Source organism: Salvelinus sp. IW2-2015, unplaced genomic scaffold, assembly GCF_002910315.2.
Source record: "Salvelinus sp. IW2-2015 unplaced genomic scaffold, ASM291031v2 Un_scaffold6280, whole genome shotgun sequence".
Taxonomy (NCBI): Eukaryota; Metazoa; Chordata; class Actinopteri; order Salmoniformes; family Salmonidae; genus Salvelinus; species Salvelinus sp. IW2-2015.
Genome location: NW_019947543.1, coordinates 1 through 16,339, shown reverse-complemented (window position 1 = coordinate 16,339; position 16,339 = coordinate 1). Strand labels below are relative to the sequence as shown.

The 16,339-nt window shown below is 43.3% G+C and overlaps 1 long non-coding RNA gene and 2 pseudogenes across 1 annotated transcript; 1 reads left to right on the top strand and 2 right to left on the bottom strand.

Annotated features, from left to right (window-relative positions):
• Window positions 1-1,125: 1,125 nt before the first annotated feature.
• On the bottom strand, window positions 1,126-2,261 carry LOC139026898 (uncharacterized). Its single transcript, XR_011478845.1, has 4 exons — window positions 1,603-2,261; window positions 1,432-1,487; window positions 1,281-1,388; window positions 1,126-1,177 (listed from the first exon to the last, which is right to left on the bottom strand). It is a non-coding gene; the product is annotated as an uncharacterized lncRNA (long non-coding RNA).
• A 939-nt stretch (window positions 2,262-3,200) lies between these two features.
• Window positions 3,201-6,819, bottom strand: LOC112078796 (palmitoleoyl-protein carboxylesterase notum1a-like; annotated as a pseudogene).
• A 1,501-nt stretch (window positions 6,820-8,320) lies between these two features.
• Window positions 8,321-14,362, top strand: LOC112078795 (palmitoleoyl-protein carboxylesterase notum1a-like; annotated as a pseudogene).
• The last annotated feature ends 1,977 nt before the right edge of the window (window positions 14,363-16,339 follow it).

The window sequence follows — 16,339 nt, the reverse complement described above, 5'->3', positions numbered from 1 at the left end:
CAGACATCAATCAGCACCATTAAAAAGAGCTAAATATATTTCAAAAGAATCACTTTCTTGCGTAACAGCACCATCAGGATACATCTAATTACAATGAAGTATAACAGATACAGATAACCATACAAGAATGACATATCATACAGAAAAATGAAGTAGAACAGCACTCATACAGGATACAATCTAATAACATATAGTATAAACAGTACTCATACAAGGATACATATGAAGTAGAACAGCATCATACAGGATACATCTAATACATATGAAGTATAACAGCACTCATGACAGGATACATCAATACATTGAAGTAGAACAGTACTCTACAGGATCACCATACATATGAAGTAGAACAGCATCATACAGGATACACCTAAACATATGAAGTATAACAGCACTCATACAGGATACACCTAATACATATGAAGTATACAGCACTCATACAGGATACACCTAATACATATGAAGTTGAACAGCACTCATACAGGAACATCTAAACATATGAAATAGAACAGTACTTATACAGGTACATATGAAGTAGAACAGCACTCTACAGGAACATCTAATACATATGAAGTTATAACAGCACTCATACAGAATACATCTAATACTTGAAATAGACATACTCATACAGATACATCTAATACATATGAAGTATAACAGCACTCATACAGAATCACCTAATACATATGAAGTAAGAACAGTACTCATACAGGATACATCTAAATACATATGAAGTATAACGGCACTCATACAGAATACATATGAAGTAGAACAGCACTCATACAGGATACATCTAATACATATGAAGTATAACACACGCACAATACACTAATACATATGAAGTATAACAGCACTCATACAGGATACACCTAATACATGAAGGATAACAGCACTCATACAGGTACATCTAATACATATGAAGTATAACAGCACTCATACAGGATACACCTAATAATATGAAGTATACACACTCATACAGGATACATCTAATACAATGAAGTAACAGCACTCATACAAGATACATCTAATACATATGAAGTATAACAGCACTCATACAGGATACACCTAATACATATGAAGTATAACAGCACTCATACAGGATAACCATATGAAGTATAACAGCACTCATACGTACATCTAATACATATGAAGTATAACAGCACTCATACAGGATACACTAATACATATGAAGTATAACAGCACTCATACAGGATACATATGAAGTATAACAGCACTCATACAGGATACATCTAATACATATGAATAAACAGCACTCATACAGGATACAATATGAAGTATAACAGCACTCATACAGATTACATCTAATACATATGAAGTAGAACAGCACTCATACAGGATACATCTAATACATATGAAGTAGAACAGCACTCATACAGGATCACACCTAATACATATGAAGTATAACAGCACTCACTACAGGATACACCTAATACATATGAATATAACAGCACTCATACAGGATACACCTAATACATATGAAGTAGAACAGCACTCATATACATCTAATACATATGAGTATAACAGTACTCATACAGATACACCTAATACATATGAAGTATAACAGCACTCATACAGGTACACCTAATACATATGAAGTAGAACAGCACTCATACAGGATACATCTAATACATATGAAGTATAACAGTACTCATACAGGATACACCAATTAATAATGAAGTATAACAGCACTCATACAGGATACACCTAATACATATGAAGTATAACAAGCACTCATACAGGATACACCTATACATATGAAGTTAACAGTACTCATACAGGATACACCTAATACATATGAAGTATAACACACTCATACAGGATACACTAATACATATGAAGTATAACAGTACTCATACATGATACATCTATTCAATAAATATCAACTCCAAAGTAGCTTGAGTTTAGGTTGCAAAAATCAACCAGAAATCCTGTTTAAAGATTCCCAGATTCTCTTGTTTATCCCTCCTGATTCAGGAATCTTCCAACTGGGATTTCAGGAACATTTTGTAAAGTTACTGAAAATGTGCAACCCTTCGTTGAGTTCAAACAGTTAATCACATAGCCTTTTAGAGACACTAAAGTATAACCATTATTATCCTTGTATAGAAGCATATGTGGACTAAAAGCACCAGTCAGTAATATTTACCGAGGGAGAGTTGGAAGCAGCAAGAATACAAATGTTTGTAATTCTCAAAATCTCCAGTAGAGAGGCGCCATATCATAAATCTCACATTCCCCACATACTGATCAGCCGACATTCCCCACATCTGTATCAGCCATCCATCCAGACATTCCCCACATACTGTATCAGCCATCATCCAACATTCCCCACATACTGTATCAGCCAGACATTCCCACATACTGTACTCAGCCAGACATTCCCAATTACTGTATCAGCCAGACATTCCCCACATACTGTATCAGCCATCCATCCAGACATTCCCCACATACTGTATCAGCCATCCATCCAGACTTTCCCCACATACTGTATCAGCCAGACATTCCCACATACTGTATCAGCCATCCATCCAGACATTCCCCACATACTGTATCAGTCCAGACATTCCCACATACTGTATCAGCCAACATCCAGAATTCCCCACATACTGTATCAAGCCATCCATCCAGACATCCCCACATACTGTATCGCCATCCATCCAGACATTCCCACATACTGTATCAGCCATCCATCCAGACATTCCCACATACTATACACCATCCATCCAGACATTCCCCACATACTGTATCAACCATCCATCCAGACATTCCCCAACATACGTATCCGCCATCCATCCAGACAATTCCCCACATACTGTATCAGCCATCCATCCAGACATTCCCCACATACTGTATAAGCCATCCATCCAGACATTCCCACATACTGTATCAGCCATCCATCCAGACATTCCCACATACTGTATCAGCCATCCATCCAGACATTCCCCACATACTGTATCAGCCATCCATCCAGACATTCCCCACCATCCGTATCACCACCATCAGACATCCACAACTGTATAGCATCCATCCAACATTCCCACATACTGTATCAGCATCCATCCAGACATCCCCACATACTGTATCAGCCATCCTCCGACATTCCCCACATACGTATCAGCCATCCATCAGACATTCCAACGTATCATCCATCCAGCATTCCCCACATACTGTATCAGTCATCCATCTCTCACTCTGTTAGTAGCCTGTTAGGTGTGGCAGTCTCCATCCCTCTGCTGGTGAGTTCAGATGTAGCAGGCCTATTTGGTCGTTTGAGACAACTCTGATCAATCAATCAGTTCTATGAACCCTGTTACTATGGCTGTGTTTACACAGGCAGCCCAATTCTGGCCCAATTAGGTAAAAGACCCTGATCTGATTGGTTAGAAGACCAATTAGTGTAAATAGATCAGAATTAGGCTGCCTGTGTAAACGTAGCCTATGAGTGGCTCGCTATAATCCACTGCCTTCCATATCAGAAGCTTGATTCTGTATCTTCTGTAGCATTGATCAAAATGATCATGGAAGTCTATCAAGTCATTACAGTCTGAGGATTCCACTTCTATACATACACAACTGTACATCTATTATGCGTATATATATTTTCAAAATCCACAAGTCCGTTGTCTTATTTACTTTAAACTAACAGATTGCGTCCAAATGACGATCTATTCCCAAAATATTGCACTAGTTTTGACCAGAGCACTATGGGGGAATCTGATGCCATTTGGACAGTATCCTTAAAACGGATGACGTTCCATTTTATAGTCTTTTCGCGCCTGATAAATTATTTCAGTTTAGTTCTTGTTCAGTTGGCTGAGTTGAGTTCTGCCTTGTTGAGTAAAGCCTTGTTCAGTTGTTTGAACTCAAACTTAGCAGTTCCGTTGTTGTGTTCTAATAACTAAAAATGAGGTATTATTCAGTGAGTTAGTCAAGTTCTGTCCCGTTGCAGACACTATTAAGCTGCGTTCAGAGTTGAGGTTTTTTGAGTTGCACCAAGTCAAAGTTCTGAATTCAGATCCATTGAGTCCAGTTCAGTTTAGCACAGTAACTTTTCTGTTCAGTTCTGTTGCTTTTGGGGTTCGCTCAGTTTTGTTCAGTCCTGTCGCTTAGAGTTCAGTTCTGTTCTATTCTTGTTGCATTGAGTTCCGTTCATCTCCACCAAAGCGTTCTTTGGTCCATGCCCGCTGTGTCAGAGTGTGTGTGTGCGTTTTCATTTCAGCTACCTGCGTGAGTCTCTCCCTGCTCAGTTCCCGTTATTCAGCATCCCCCGCAGTTTCCCTGCGTCCATGCCCTGTTGCTGGGCCATCTTGGCAACATCAAACCCATGTGTTTCAGGAACTGGATCACGCTCATTTCCTGTCCGGTGATCTGATCCCGTATAGTGGGACAGGTGGGATTACAGTGAGGCCAGGCAGCTGTCAATCAGACGCAGAGGACAGCCCCTTGGAGGCGAAGCTGGGGCAGAGCCTTGTTGGGGTGGGTTAGGATTGTTGCTATGGGTGTTGTTGTTGGAGGATCTTTGGTGGAGGTTGTTGTCGTGGAGACCACGGTCCCACGCATGTAGGGCTCTGGGAGGGAGTTCCTTTGACTTGGATGCCATCCAGTAACTATGGTAACAGGGAGGAGCGAAAGGAGTTAGAAATGGGAGAGTACCGGTCAAGTCACACATTTTTTGGTTCAAGTTAAGTTATGATATGTCTAATCTAAGACCCAGTTATGATATGTCTAATCTGAGACCCAGTTATGAATATGTCTAATCTGAACCCAGTTTGATATGTCTAATCTGAGACCCAGTTATGATATGTCTAATCTGAGACCCAGTTATGATATGTCTAATCTAAGACCCAGTTATGATATGTCTAATCTGAGACCCAGTATGATATGTCTAATCTAAGACCCAATTATGATATGTCTAATCTAGACCCAGTTATGATATGTCTAATCTGAGACCCATTATGATATGTCTAATCTAAGACCCAGTTATGATATGTCTAATCTGAGACCCAGTTACTGAGATATGATCTAATCTAAGACCCAGTATTATGTTTAATCTGAGACCCAGTTATGATATGTCTAATCTAAGACCCAGTTATGATATGTTAATCTGAGACCCAGTTATGATATGTCTAATCTAAGACCCAGTTATGATGTCTAATCTGAGACCCAGTTATGATATGTCTAATCTAAGACCCAGATTATGATATGTCTAAGGACCCAGTTATGATATGTCTAATCTAAGAGGAAGTTAAGATCATGACTGTTCACTCACTTCCTGGTGATGACCTCATGGGATAGGCAGGCTGGAGCAAACAGGGCCCTGGCATTCAGAACAGACAGATCAATCAACGTGATCAGAGGAGAGTTAACATTCCACATAAAACGTTAACATTCTTTAGGGAATAAAACAGGAAGTTATGGTATGTATGTGTGTTTGTACATTATTATTATTGTGTGTGTGTGTGTGTCTCTGTGTGTACTATCCAATGTGTGTGTGTGTGTACATTCCTGTGTGTGTGTGTGGCTTACGGGACGTCTTTGAGTGTGTTCCTCAGCTCGTTGCCCAGATTCTGTATGTATCTCCATTGTCCCTCGTGGACCGGATGACCAGTCAGGTGGATGTTATCTACTGTTAACTGGGCCTCATCAAATAACCACTGGACCACAAACACTGGACCTGGAGAGAGAGAGAGGGGTTAGAGGGAGGGAAAAAGAGGAAGGAGAGAGAGAGGGATGAGGGAGAGAGAGGGAGGAGAGGGGGGGGCGTCTACTTTTAGCTGGGCCTCATCAAATAACACTGGACCTGGAGAGAAAGAGGGAGTGCTAGAGAGAGACAGAGAGAGAGAGAGACACACAGAAGAAGAGACAGAGACACACACAGAAGAAGAGAGAGAGGGAAGAGACAGAGACAGAGTGCTAGAGAGAGAGAGAGAAAGAGGGAGAAAGAGAAGAGAGAGAGAGAGAAGAGACAGAGACAGATTGCTAGAGGGAGAGAGGGAGAAAGAGGGAGAAAGAGAAGAGAGAGAGTACTAGAAACACTCTCGTACTCTTGAGTGTGGGGTAGACTTTATATCCGAAGAAGCAGTTCCACTCCTCTCCTATGTGAGTCTGTCTGCAGCTCTCTGGCACCACACTACCCCAGTACCTAGACAGGAAACAGGAAGTATAGTCACAGTTGTCACTCGTATGGTCACTCGTTGTCTCTCCCCCTCCCTCCCTCCCTCCTCCTTTTCTCTCCCTCCCCTCCCATCCCTCCTTCCCTCTTCTTTCTCTCACCGATTCCCTCTGCCTGATAGCCTCAGTAGGGTCACAGCTGATTGCGTGCTGTGACAGTCTGTAGATCTGTACTGCTTGTTATCCAGGAACCATCCAAGAGTCAGCCGACCCCGGACCTGAATCTCCCTGTTCCCCGGGACTCCCAGGGGGCTCCGCACACGGTTCCACGTTCAGTAGTACACCGTACCCCCCGCACGGAGGGGAGAGGGAGGGAGGGAGGAGAGAGGAGTGCGGAGAGGGAGGGAGTGGAGAGGGAGTGGGGAGAGAAAGGAGATGATGGGGAAGAAAGGGAGTGGGGAGAGGGAGAGAGGAGAGAGAGAGTTGTAGAAAACATCAGTAACCCAGAGAGGGAAATAAGGAGGTTGCGAGAGGTCCAGAGTCCAGATTGAGGAGAAACAAAAAAGTAAGTAAAGTAAAAGGTTTGAGACTGGGGTATCTTCATCAGACACCACACACAGGTGACTGACCTGTCCCAGCCAGTAGCAGGACCTTAGCGCTGTCCAGTCCTTTAGTGAAGCAGCTCATTACCACCTCCGTTAAATATCACGTGAGCCCATGAAACGCTAGTCACCGTACACAGAGAGAAGCGATACGCCACATACACCACAGAGCAAAATGAAGAAGGCCACAGGTAGACACATTGCATTGATAGCTTGTTAAACAACCGGTGGCCGTCTAATCCTGAATGCTGATGGTTAAAAGCGCATTCCAGCCGGTGTCTTTATCCACAAGTTACCACCAGCTAATCTTATGATGTTGAAATGTCTATGTTACTCCTGTTCCAGTCTGACTGTCCAATCCACTGTCTTATCAGCCCAGCCAGGCAATTGTTTATAAACTTTAATCTCCACTACAAAAAGCATCTAGAGATTAATTCTCACATTTCTTTTTGACTAACATTTAGTTTTTCAACAGCGGAGGATTTGTTATTAAACCTTGCTGTCTTTTCTCTCTGACATTTGCAAGCATTGTTTAAATATCTGAAAATTCCGATCTCCAGCTGTCCCATAGTAATTTGAACGCTTCGGGATGGGACAGGGCAGGAAGGTTTTCTCGAGCCAGTCGAAATAATGAATTAGCATATTTTGTGGGTGTATATACAAAGAAATGTTAATTAGAAAACAGTTCAGAACGAAGTGCAGCTAGTTTGCAGTCTTTCAGGCTTCGAGTTTGAAGTGATTGTGTTAGCTGTTTGGTGCTAGCTCCTCTGTTGTTGGCTAGCTCCTCTGTTGTTGGCTGCTCGCTCTGAACAAACAGTTCCTTGGCCAGAGAACACATTTTTCTATGTCAGGTGAAATCGCGCCTCATTAGCTCATTGTTGTGATGTATCCCAAATAAATGTATTGGCTAGCTAGCAGCAAGGGATCAGAACGTACCAGCCATATGGCAACCGAAACTGATCGAACGAACACTGGGTCGCGTCTCTGGGCAACCCAACTGACAAGGCATTATCAGGAATTATCACTTAAATGTTTTGAATTATTTTTAAATAAAGATGCAGTATTTTTTCCAAAGAGGCATTCCTATTTTCACTATAGAGTGCACTATATACTTGAACTGTGTTTCCCGTTACTTGGTCAGTCTTTTCTGAGGTTCCACCGCCAGCATCACTAGAGCAGTATGGGATGAACCTAGAGAGAGAGAGGAGAGACAGATCATTCATGCTTTGTTGATTTCCCAAAAAGGGCTTTTTTGACTCAATTTGTGCATGAGGGTCTGCTGATACAAAATTGATGGGAAAGTGGCGTTGGGAGGGAAACATACGAACATTATAAAAATCATGTACACAAACAAGTCTGCGCGTTAATATTGGCAAAAAAAACACCACACATTTCTTCCAACAGGTCGTGGTTGTGAAGAGTGCAGAGGAGCAGTAAGCCCCCAGCGCCTTCTTCAACATATAATATAGTGCACCGAATTGGCAACGGCCACAGGAACAGTTCTGGACAGCACCCGGCCTCCACCTACTAGAATCTGAGCAATGCTACTGTGCTGTGATTGGGTGTGCTCTATCCCCAAACCAAGGATGCGTCCTAAGTGCGCAGCACCGGGTAAATCTTCTGCACAGATTCTGTCAGACGCTCGGGCCCTGAGCGACACCTGGGCCCTGACAGACCTGGGGCCCTACCAGAACTGGGCCCTGACAGACCTGGGCCCTGAGCAGTAAATCTCAGTAAGACAAAATAGATTGTGTTCCAAAAAAGGTCGCACGTTGCGCAGGGACCACAAATACAAATCCATCTAGACACCGGTTTGCGCCGTAGAGCACACAAAAAACGTATACAGTAACCTCGCCTAAACACTTAAAGGCGCCAGACTTAACTTGCACAAAGCTGTGAAGCGATCTGAGAGGACAAGCAAGGAAAGGCTTCTATGCGCATCAAAAGAAAACATAAAAGACTTCGAGCGGAGTACCAATTAGGATCTGCATTAAAAAGTACTTGAAATCAGTATAGAACCCATTGCCCTTTATGTTGTGAGGTCTGGGTCCGGCTCACCAACAAGATTCAACAAAAATGAAAAACACCAAATGAGACCTGCATACATAATTCTGCAAAACATATCCTCCATGTACAATGGTAAAACACTAAAATAATGCATGCAGAGCAAGAAGTTAGGCCGATAACCCGCTAATATCCAAAAATCCATAAAAGAGCCGTTAAATTCACAACCACCTAAAAGGAAAAGCGATGTCCCAACCTCCATAACAAAGCCATTCACCTACAGAGAGATGAAACCTGGAGAAGAGTCCCCTAAGCAAGCTGGTGTCCTGGGCTCTGTTCAAAACACAAACAGACCCCACAGAGCCCAGGACAGCAACACAATAGGACCCAACCAAAATCATGAGAAAACAAAAAGATAATACTTACACATTGGAAAGAATTAACACCCCAAAAAAACTGAGCAAACTACGAATTGCTTTATTTTGCCCTAAACAGCAGAACACAGTGACTGACCCGCAAACTTAAGGAAAGCTTTGACTATGTACCAGACTCAGTGAGCATTAGCCTTACTATTGAGAAAGACTGCCATAGGCAGACCTGGCTCTCAAGAGAACAGGCTATGTAGCACACTGAGTCTGTAACATAGTTCAAAGCTTCCTTAAGTTTGGGTCAGTCACGTGTGTTAACTCTCCTGTTTAGGTGCCAAAGTAGCATTCTATTTTGCTCACAGTTTTTTTGGGGGTTAATTTTCCAATGTGTCCCAAGTAATATCTTTTTGTGTTTCGGCATGATTGGTTGGGTCTAATGTGTGCTGTCCTGGGGGCTCTTTGGAGGCTCGTTGTGTTATGTGAGACAGAGCCCCATGGACCAGCTTTCTTAGGGGACTCTTCTTCCGGTATCATCGTCTCTGTAGTGATGGCTTTTATGGAAGGTCGGGAATGCTTCTTTTAGGGGCTGGTTGTAGAATTTGAACGCTTTTTATGTGTTTGATAATATAGGCGGGTATCGGCTAATCTTGCTCGCATGCATTATTTAGGTTTAGCATTGTTACATGGACGAATGTTTGCAGAATATTATGCAGAGTCCCTCAATTTGGTGTTTGGTCCATTTTGTGAAATCTTGGTTTGGTGAGCGGACCCAAAGAAAAAAAAAAAACCTCAAACCATTATAATGGCAATGTGTTCTATAACTGATTCAAGTATTTTATCATAATCCTAATTGGTATGTCGAATTTATGTTTCTTTTGATGGCATCAGAAGCCCTTCTTGGCTTTCTCTGCAGATCGTGACAGCTTTGTGCAAGTTAAGTCTGGCGCTTAATGTGTTGTAGGCCAGGTATGTATTAGTTTTTTGTGCTCTAGGGCAACGGTGTCTAGATGATATTTGTATTTGGGTCGCTGGCAACTGGACCTTTTTTGGAAACCCATTATTTTGTCTTACTGAGAGTTTACTGTCAGCGGCCAGGTTTGTCAAGGGCCCAGGTCTGGCCAGGTTGCCAGGTCCTGTCGGCCCAGGTGTGTCAAGGGCCCAGGTCTGACAGATCTGTGCAGAAGTCTAGTGCTTGCGCGTTAGGACCTCCTTGTTGGGATAGCAAGACCAGATCATCACAAACAGTTAAGACATTTGACTTCAGATTCTAGTAGGGTGAGGCCGTTGCCTGCAGACTGTTCTAAGTGGCCGTGGCCAGATTCGTGATATATTTGTTTGAACGAGGGTTGGGCTTAAAAACTGCATCCTCTGTCTCCCCCACGACCCTGTGGAAAAAATGTGTGTGTTTTTTTTGCCAATATTAACCGCGAATACTGTTTGTGTACATGGATTTATAATGTCGTGATTTCCTCCCAACGCCACTTTCCATCAATTTTTTTTAATAGCAAGACCCTCATGCCCAAATTGAGTTCTAAATACTTTTGAAATCAACGAAAGCATGATATCTTCTCTCCTCTCTCTCTCTAGGTTCATCCCATACTGCTCTAGTGATGCCTGGAGTGGAGCTCAGCAAAGACTGACCAAATAGGGAACATCAGTTCAAGTATATAGTGCATCTATAGTGAATAGGATGCCTCTTTGGAAAAACACTATGCATTTTATTTAAAATAATTCAAAACATTTAAGTGATAATTCCTGATAATGCCTGTCAGTTGGGTTGCCAGAGACGCGGACCCGTCGTTCGTTCGATCAGTTCGGTTGCCATACTGGCTGGTAACGTTCTCTTGCTTGCTAGCTAGCCAACTACATTTTATTTGGATACATCCACAACAATGAGCTAATGAGGCGCGATTTCACCTGACATAGAAAATGTGTTCTCTGGCCAGGACACTGTGTTCAGAGGAGCTAGCCAACAAGAGAGACAAGACAAGGAGCTAGCCAACAACACAGCTAACACAATCACTTCAAACTGAAGGCCTGAAAGACTGCAAACTAGCTGCACTTCGTTTGAACTGTTTTCTATTAACATTTCTTTGTATATACACCCAAAAATATGCTAATCATTATTCTGACTGCTGAGAAAAACCTTCTGCCTGTCCATCCCGAAGCGTTCATTACTATGACAGCTGGAGATTGAATTATATATATCAATGTTGCAAATGTCAGAGAGACAGACAGCAAGGTTTATTACAAATCTCCGCTGTTGAAAACTAAATGTTAGTCAAAAAGAAATGTGAGATAATCTCTAGATGCTTTTTGTAGTGGAGATTAAGTTTATAAATTGCCTGGCTGGGTGATAGACAGTGGATTGGACAGTCAGATGGAACAGAGTAAATAGACATTTCAACATCATAGATTTAGCTGTGGTAACTTGTGGAATAGACACCGGCTGGAATGCGCTTTTAACCAATCAGCATTCAGGATTAGACCCCACCGTTGTTTAACAAGCTATCAATCATTGTTCTACTGTGCCTGTCTTCATGTTGCTCTGTGTGTATGTGCGTATGTTTCTCTCTGTGTAGGTGACTATGCGTTCATGGGCTCAGTGATCATTAAGGAGGTGGTTAATGAGCTGCTCACTAAAGGACTGGACAGCGCTAAGGTCCTGCTACTGGCTGGGAGCAGGTCAGTACACTGTGTGTGTGTCTGATGAAATCACCACAGTCTCAACCTTTTTACTTTACTTACTTTTTTTGTTTCCCTCAATCTGGCACTCTGGACTCTCCAACTCTCCTTATTTCCCCTCTCTGGATTACTGAATGGTTTTATCTATCCTCTCTCTCCTCTCTCTCTCCCTCTCCCCACTCCTTTCTCTCCCCACTCCCTCTCCCTTTCTCTCCCACTCCCTCTCCCCACTCCCTCCTCCTCCCACTCCTCTCCCTCCCTCCTCCCTCTCCCTCCAGTGCGGGGGTACAGGTGTACTACTGAACGTGGACCGTGTGGCGGAGCACCTGGAGTCCGGGGACACAGGGAGATTCAGGTCCGGGGTCTGGCTGACTCTTGCTGGTTCCTGGATAACAAGCAGTACAGATCTACAGACTGTCACAGCACCATCAGCTGTGACCCTACTGAGGCTATCAGGAGAGGAATCAGGTGAGAGAAAGAAGAGGAAGGAGGGATGGGAGGGAGGGAGAGAAAAGGAGGAGGGAGGGAGGGAGGGGGAGAGACAACGAGTGACCATACATGTGACAACTGTGACTATACTTCCTGTTTCCTGTCTAGGTACTGGGTAGTGTGGTGCCAGAGAGCTGCAGACAGACTCACATAGGAGAGGAGTGGAACTGCTTCTTCGGATATAAAGTCTACCCACACTCAAGAGTACGAGAGTGTTTCTAGTACTCTCTCTCTTCTCTTTCTCCTCTTTCTCCCTCTCCCTCTAGCAATCTGTCTCTGTCTCTTCTCTCTCTCTCTCTCTCTTTCTCCCTCTTCTCTCTCTCTCTCTAGCACTCTGTCTCTGTCTCTTCCCTCTCTCTCTTCTTCTGTGTGTGTCTCTGTCTTCTTCTGTGTGTCTCTCTCTCTCTCTGCTCTCTCTAGCACTCCTCTTTCTCTCCAGGTCCAGTGTTATTTGATGAGGCCCAGCTAAAAGTAACGCCCCCCCCTCTCCTCCTCTCTCTCCCTCATCCCTCTCTCTCTCCTTCCTCTTTTTTCCTCCCTCTAACCCCTCTCTCTCTCTCCAGGTCCAGTGTTTGTGTCCAGTGGTTATTTGATGAGGCCCAGTTAACAGTAGATAACATCCACCTGACTGGTCATCCGGTCCACGAGGGACAATGGAGATACATACAGAATCTGGGCAACGAGCTGAGGAACACACTCAAAGACGTCCCGTAAGACACACACACACATTGGATATAACACACACACACACACACACACACACACACACACACACACACACACACACCACACACACACACACACACCACACACACACACACACACAACACACACACACACACACACACACACACACACACACACACACACACACACACACAAACAATAATAATGTACAAACACACATACATACCATAACTTCCTGTTTTATTCCCTAAAGAATGTTAACGTTTTATGTGGAATGTTAACTCTCCTCTGATCACGTTGATTGATCTGTCTGTTCTGAATGCCAGGGCCCTGTTTGCTCCAGCCTGCCTATCCCATGAGGTCATCACCAGGAAGTGAGTGAACAGTCACTGATCTTAACTTCCTCTTAGATTAGACATATCATAACTGGGTCTTAGACATATGCATAACTGGGTCTTAGATTGACATATCATAAACTGGTCTCAGATTAGACATATCATAACGTGGGTCTTAGATTAGACATATCATAACTGGGTCAGATTAAACATATCATAACTGGGTCTTAGATTAGACATATCATAACTGGGTCTCAGATTAAACATATCATAACTGGGTCTTAGATTAGACATATCATAACTGGGTCTCAGATTAGACATATCATAACTGGGTCTTAGATTAGACATATCATAACTGGGTCTCAGATTAGACATATCATAACTGGGTCTCAGATTAGACATATCATAACTGGGTCTTAGATTAACATATCATAACTGGTCTCAGATTAGACATATCATAACTGGGTCTTAGATTAAGCATATCATAACTGGGTCTCAGATTATACATATTCATAACTGGGTCTCAGATTAGACATATCATAACTGGGTCTCAGATTAGACATATCATAACTGGGTCTCAGATTAGACATACATAAGGGGTCCTTAGATTAGACATATCATAACCTTAACTTGAAACCAAAAAATGTGTGACTTGACCGGTACCTCTCCCATTTCTAACCTCCTTTCCGCTCTCCCCCTGTTACCATAGTTACTGGATGGACATCCAAGTCAAAGAACTCCCTCCCCAGAGCCCTAACGCTGGGACCGTGGTCTCCACGACAACAACCTCCACCAAAGATCCTCCAACAACAACACCCATAGCAACAACCTAACCCACCCCCAACAAGGCTCTGCCCCCAGCTTCGCTCCCAAGGGGCTGTCCTCTGCGTCTGATTGACAGCTGCCCCTGGCCTCACTGTAATCCCACCTGGCCACTATACGGGATCAGATCACCGGACGGAAATGAGCGTGATCCAGTGCCTGAAACACATGGGTTTGAATTGCCAAGATGGCCCAGCAACAGGGCATGGACGCAGGAAACTGCTGGGGATGCGAATAACGGAACTGAGCAGGGAGAGACTCACGCAGGTAGCTGAAATGAAAACGCACACACACACTCTGACACAGCAGGGCAGGACCAAAGAACGCTTTGGTGGAATGGAACGGAACTCAATGCAACAGAATAGAAACAGAACTGAACTCTAAGCGACATGGACTGAACAAAACTGAGCGAACCCAAAAAGCAACAGAACTGAACAGAAAAAGTTACTGTGCTAAACTGAACTGGACTCAATGGATCTGAATTCAGAACTTTGACTTGCGTGCAACTCAAAACACCTCAACTCTGAACGCAGCTTGAATAGTGTCTGCAACGGGGACAGAACTTGACTTAACTCAACTGAATAATAACTCATTTTAGTTATTAGAAAACCAACAACGGAACTGCTAAGTTTGAGTTCAAACAACTGAACAAGGCTTTACTCAACAAGGCAGAAACTCAACTCAGCCAAACCTGAACAAACTAAACTGAAATAATTATCAGGCGCGAAAAACATACATAATGGAACGTCATCCGTTAAGGATACTGTCCAAATGGCATCAGATTCCCCCATAGTGCTCTGGTCAAAACTAGTGCAATATTTTGGGAATAGATCGTCATTGGGACGCAATCTGTTAGTTTTAAAGTAAATAAGACAACGGACTTGTGGATTTTGAAAATATATATACGCATAATAGATGTACAAAGTTGTGTAGTATATGAAGTGGAATCCTCAGACGTGTAATGACTTGATAGACTTCCATGATCATTTTGATCAATGCTACAGAGATACAGAATCAAGCTTCTGATATGGAAGGCAGTGGATTATAGCGAGCCACTCATAGGCTACGTTTACACAGGCAGCCTAATTTGATCTTATTACACTAATTGGTCTTCTAACCAATCAGATCAGGGTCTTTACCAATAAGTTGGCCAGAATTGGGCTCCTGTGTAAACACAGCCATAGTAACAGGGTTCACTAGAACTTGATTATTGATCAGAGTTGTCTCAAACGCCACATAGCCTGCTGCCACATCTGAATCACCAGCAGAGGGGGATGGAGACTGCCACACCTAAACATAGGCTACTAAACAGATGAGAGATGGATGACTGATACAATGTGGGGAATGTCTGGTGGATTGGGAATGCTGGATGGGATACAGTATGTGGGAAGTGCTGGATGGATGGCGTGATTACAGTATTGGGGAATGTTGATGGATGCTGATACAGTATGTGGGGAATGTCTGGAGGAGATGCTGATACAGTATGATGGGAATGTCTGGATGGATGGGCTGATACAGTATGTGGGGAATGTCTGGATGGATGGGCTGATACAGTATGTGGGGAATGTCTGGATGGATGGCTGATACAGTATGTGGGGAATGTCGGATGGATGGCTGATACAGTAGTGGGGAATGCTGGATGATGGCTATACAGTATGTGGGGAATGTCTGGATGGATGGCTTATACATATGTGGAATGTCTGGATGGATGGCTGATACAGTATGTGGGAATGTCTGGATGGATGGCTGATACAGTATGTGGGGAATGTCTGGATGGATGGCTGATACAGTATGTGGGAATGTCTGGATGGATGGCTATACGTATGTGGGGAATGTCGGTGGTGCTGATACAGTATGTGGAATTCTGGATGGATGGCTGATACAGTATGTGGATGTGATAGGCTATACAGTATTGGGGAATGTCGATGGATGGGCTGATACAGTATGTGGGGAATGTCTGGCTATACATAGTTTGGGATGTCTGGATGGCTGATACAGTAGTGGGAATGTCTGGCTGATACAGTATGTGGGAATGTCTGATGGATGCTGATACAGTATGTGGGGAATGTCTGGATGGATGGCTGATAACAGTATGTGGGGAATGTCTGGCTGATACAGTATGTGGGGAATGTCTGGCTGAACAGGTATGTGGGAATTGTCTGGCTATACAGTATGTGGAATGTTGGATGAAGGCTGATACAGTATGGATCTCTCT